This window comes from Magallana gigas, chromosome 4 (assembly GCF_963853765.1).
Source record: "Magallana gigas chromosome 4, xbMagGiga1.1, whole genome shotgun sequence".
Classification (NCBI taxonomy): domain Eukaryota; kingdom Metazoa; phylum Mollusca; class Bivalvia; order Ostreida; family Ostreidae; genus Magallana; species Magallana gigas.
This window is the reverse complement of record NC_088856.1, coordinates 17,407,853-17,413,534: the sequence shown is the minus strand read 5'-3', so window position 1 is coordinate 17,413,534 and position 5,682 is coordinate 17,407,853. Positions and strand designations below refer to the sequence as shown.

Below are 5,682 nucleotides of genomic sequence, written 5' to 3'. Positions count from 1 at the left end.
CGTTTTGTCTTCGGAAATAGCCGAAGAGTTACGTTATTCCGAACTTTTTTTTATTTCTTCCTTCATTGTTTATCAATTTAATTTATATAAATGCCGCGGTAATAAAATTGAATACTTTATTCAGTATCTAAAAGATCAGTTCCTTGATGTTAATGTTTTTATTTTCCATCTGATAATTTGATGTATTTACATTCCACGTATATTTTGCATGTAAAGCTACTGCAGATATAGCACCATAACACAGACAGGGTACTAAAAGGTTAAATCAAGAGTTTTATTTGTGACGTCACAAACGTTGAACGCTGATAAATACAACGTCACAAGCGAAAATCAAATATCACGCTTGTGGCTGTTACTGTGGCTCTTCCATTAATTTGAACTTACCCATAGGATAATACAGTAACTTTAGGTATAATTCGCATTTGCGTCCAAGGCAAGAAGGTAAAAAAAATGTAAATATAAGCATTAAATCCTTATTTTTGAAAGATATAGTCTCATAACTGCAACGGTGTGTGCAAACAAATTTTCTTAACGCGCTAACGCACGTTATTCAATTTGTATGCACACACCGTTGCAGTTATGAGACTATATCTTTCAAAAAATAAGGATTCAATACTTAAAAGACATACATAGAACTAGTCGTGTTTCTTGATTGAAGCACTATTGAAACTTATCTGTTGTCCTCTTTTATTTCTTTTGATTCAAATTACCTTTTATTGAAACATTGGAAAATTTTAATTGAGTTTAGCAGCAATAAACATCGATAAGTACCAGTCAATCAGTGATCGAACTAACTTTAAAAAAACCAAAATGGCTGCCAATATGGCGGCGCCCAGGGCTGGAATAATTTTTTCTGGCCTTAGTACCCCTAATTCAACTTTCATTTTTCACTGATTTTCTTATATATACGTGTTACAATTACTTCGCCCGCCTCTCGCTGCACTCGGTATAACTTGACTGCCTATACGGCAGTATGAAGTTTTTAAAGCACCGTTGGAATGTGTTACAAGTATCATCTTTCTTTGTGTTATAATACCCATAAAAGGCATTATTTTGTTTCTGTTTGCCAAATTATGCTTTTGAAAAGTTTTATTTCGCCATTTGTTGCATTAAGGACAGTTTGAAAACGCGTACTACGTTTATTAATATGTAAACGGTGTGACCGTTGGACCGAGCGCAGATTTAACACAGTGCAGTTTGATTTTTGTATAATAAAATCTATTTAAAACGCACCATGTAGGATCCGCCAGCATGGTTGCCTACTCAAATCATTCGTCAAAGTTAAACTAAACGTCGCGTGCTCAATCTACATTATGACGTCATATTTCAGACGTAAAACGTTCAAGTTTTGTCTTCGGAAATAGCCGAAGGGAGTTACGTGACTCCGATTTTTTTTTAATTTCTTCTTTCATTGTTCATCAATTTAATTCAAATGAATGCCAATGTAATAAAATTGAATACTTTATTCAGAATCTAAAAGATCAGTTTCTTGACGTTAATGTATTTATTTTCCATCTGAAAAATTGATAAGACATACATAGAACAAGTCGTGTTTCTTGATTGAAGCACTTTTGAAACTTATCTGGTTTCCTTTTTAATTTCTTTTCATTTAAATTACCTTCTATTGAAACACTGGAACTTATTTAATCGAGCTTAGGGGCAATAAACATCGATAAGTACCAGTCAATCAATGATCGAAATAACTTTTAAAAAACAAAATGGCTGCCAATATGGCGGCGCCCAGGGGTGGAAAATATTTTTTTGGCCTTAGTACCCTTGATTCAAATTTCATTTTTTACTGATTTTCTTATATATACGTGTTACCATTAATCCTCGCTTCGCGAGGCGGGCTTCGCCCGCCTCTCGCTGCGCTCGGTATTACGCGTATCCTCATGTAATTTACCTTTTGCTTTTTTCTGAGTTGAAATATAGTTTTAAAGTATTTAATATGATATATTGCTTTTTTGTTAACTATACCTTTTATAAAATGTTAAAGGTCTTTGTAAAAATCAGATTTAAACGTTATGTTGCTATGCCTAGAATGTCTGGCCGGGTATTATGGTGTCAACTGTACAAAGAAATGCCCTCCATTATATTACGGCATATTGTGTATCCAGAAGTGCGATTGTTCACCTTGTCATTATGTTCACGGCTGTATTTCTACTCCCCGTATAACAGGTGAGATACTAAGTACTCTAAGGAAACTTAAAAAAGATTCTAGTAATTAAATGATATGTTTGTTATTCGTGTATAGAAAATATGGAATGGCTAACATTTAAAATAAATTTGACATACATAAAACCATAAATAATATGATTATAACAGGAAGTTTATGTAGTATATGATTAATTTGCATATACATGTGAAGATATACACTCAATAAAACTTCTCAGTGTTCACCCTGATAAATTGAAGAATTTGAAAACTACGAAGTTAAATAATGTAAATTTTTCAATATTTTGTAACTGATACATAATGTCTTTTCATCAATAGCACATACAAAAATAGAACCATTTTATCAAGAGCTTGGACTTTGGGTAGTTGGTGTCAAGCAGCAATGTGACATAGGCCTGTCTATTTCATTTTAGGCCACTGGGCCATTGCTCTTTGAAATTAACAAGATTTGTCTGGCTTTTGAGCTAAGACTACGCAATCGGTGTATATTTCACTGGAAACCAGCGTTATTTTAAGCTTGTTTTGACGCAAGAAATAGATAGTTACATCCTACCGAAAGTCCAAGTCCTTGTTAAAACGGTTCTTAGACAACACGATTGAAATATTAAGCAAAGGTCAAAGTCTTGGGTCGCAACCAAAGGTCAAGGTCAAAACGTTCTTAACGTGTTGAAAGATAAGTGGAAATCAGACGCCCCGACGACAAGATAAATAAATGCTCTCATTTTACAAGGTAAATACATTATACTACATGAACACTTAGAACTTTTGTTGAGTGTATTTTATCAATAAAAGAATGCAGCTAAAGTTAATTCTAGAAATTTTTTAATGTATTTTAAATTTTTTAGATTGTTGATATCAAATGTCTGATTATCACTAAAAGGGTTGTATTGTAATCTAGTTATTTAGAGCGGGTATATTTCACGATGTGTTGATTTCCATTTACTTATAACTACTTCTACATCTCTAGTGTATAAAGTAAACAGTAATAGTAAATAAATCATATATCCTAGAAACAACGATCTATGAATATCAGACATTAGATGGAATAAAGGAAACCACAAAATTACAAGGTAACAATAAAAATACACTTTAAATTAAACGAACTTGCACTCTAAATTTTAAGCTGACCCTACGCCGACATAACTAGTTCTCTGTCATATGGAGTAAGCGATAATCATTAAATACGAGGTTTTTTTCACTCTCTTTTTTCACAGAATCAACCAGCTACGAAAAGGAAAACAAAACACGAGGACATGAAACCAATTCTGGTAGAAATGTAGTTATTTTCGTTGGATCTGTGTTCAGTTTTCTATTGATATTAGCAATTATTCGAGAAATATGTCTATGCTGCCGATATCCTCGTCCTACGGGCAAACAGAAAATCCTTGATGATGTTTATACAGATATTGGTGAAATGGAAAATAGAGGAACAGAATAAAGATAAACAGTATTTCACTCCATGGGCCACAAATTAATCAAAGATTTTTATCAATGCTATTGGAAAATTTTGGACAATTTATGTATTATTTAGTTAGAAAACGATAAAATTATTAAAGTAAACTTGTTGTTTATTAAGAAGTGTGTACACTGTATTACTGGCCGACAGAAGGCGGTCGGTTGTATGGTATGAAAATAAAAAGTAGCCGAACGCTTGCTTTTCTACGGAGCGATAATGAACGTCTATAGTTCAAGCTTTGCTCAGAAATTGTGTGGTTGGTTAAACGACACTAAATATGATTTTTTCAGATTTAAATGCATTTGAAAAAAGAAAGGTTTCTGTTTCTTTTTCAATCATTTAAAAAAGGCTGATGTACACAACATTGCCTATATGTTCGTGAGTACAGCAAAATTATCGACCCTTTTCATTTTAAATATTGTTTGGTAAATCAATTATTTTATGACCGTTATTTAGAAGCTTTCTGTCATTTTTCCCCTTCTAATTAGGGTTAGTCCATGATTTTCTGTTGCTATTTCAAAAAATATTTAAGCTTTTTACATGCATGCAAATACATGTACCTACTATATGCTAAACCTTCATAAATCTGTATCTACATTAACATGTAAAATGATGTAAATAAAATTATGTTCAATTGATAAATATACGTTAGTAAAGGATTGTAATAAGATCTCATTGTCATCAATATCATAAAATGTTTTGCAACAGTGATGGTAATAAAAAAAATCAACTCTCCGTTGTATTTTGTTGAAAATTGTGTAAGATGCCATCGTCGAAAAGAAAATTAGATGTTAAACAGGTTCAAATACATGTAATATAGCGAAGAATACGTACCATTTGCTGCTGGTGAGTACCAGATTACCACTGTTACATTGTTTGTCAGTTGTTCATAGTATTAAAATACATATTGTACATTATGTTAATATGTCAATAACAATAATAACAACAACTGACATTGAAATAGAAAACGTTTACACTTCATAGAAATTTGTGAAGTATATTTGTAAATTCAATCAACCGATTTGTCTAACGTTTTGTCTCACTAAAAATAAGGGGCCAGTTTTATTTAAGGTCGTAATTCGAAACGTATATAGACGTAAACGCAGTCATAGACGTAACAAAGGCTAGTTTTGCGTTTTACTAAAGGTCGTATCTTACGTTTTGGCGTAGATTTACGTCAAAATTTACGGTTGACGTGCTGCAGACGTAGAAACGTACGTAGCATAATAAAAATGGCGACATATTTACTTATACAGCGTTCTCTGAGACAGCAGCGTGTTTTTCGAGATAGAACCCAACCACTGGACTCTTAGAATGACTCACAGCTCATTTCTAGATACCGTTTTCCTCGAAGGGTAATTCTGGACATATTTGACGGGGTGGATAAGCAACTACGACCATATACTAACAGATCCCATGCCATCCCTACGCAGCTCCAGGTACTGATTAGTTAACAATGAAAATAAATGATAAAATCTATGTTACATCCTATGGCAACGGGGGTTTCTAAACAAAAAAAAATGTTATGACAGAAAAACAAATTTCCGACAGAAGTCATGCAGGGAGGCGGATCCATGATTTGAAGTAAGAGCGAGTGTCCGTTTTAGGCAGGGGACTGTAAATGTATCACTTGGTATCCCCATGATATCAATTCAAAGGAAAATAGTGTTTTAATGTTGCTTAAAATTAAGGAGAAAATAAAATAATGTCTTCTTGTTGATAGAGCATTCACTTCTTTATACAAAACAACATCTTTAAAGCTATATACGCTATAATTGGCGTCGATTTTGAATGACAGTGAAAACGCATGTGTTTGTCTATTTATAAAAGTTACCTTTATTCTGTCAATTACAATGGTGAACTCCATCTCGTTACAAAGATATAGATTTTTGATTGTTAATTTTCCTGCCAAGAAAGTATTACCTTTTCATGAATATTGATGAAGGAAGAGCGAAATCGACCTGTTACCTTTATTCTGTCAATTACAATGGTGAACTCCATCTCGTTACAAAGATATAGATTTTTGATTGTTAATTTTCCTGCCAAGAAAG

At 32.9% G+C, this 5,682-nt stretch overlaps 1 long non-coding RNA gene across 1 annotated transcript; it reads left to right on the top strand.

Moving 5' to 3' along the window:
• Positions 1-2,038: 2,038 nt before the first annotated feature.
• Positions 2,039-4,069, top strand: LOC105344164 (uncharacterized). The gene is made up of 3 exons (XR_010712916.1): positions 2,039-2,178; positions 3,186-3,245; positions 3,390-4,069. It is a non-coding gene; the product is annotated as an uncharacterized lncRNA (long non-coding RNA).
• The last annotated feature ends 1,613 nt before the right edge of the window (positions 4,070-5,682 follow it).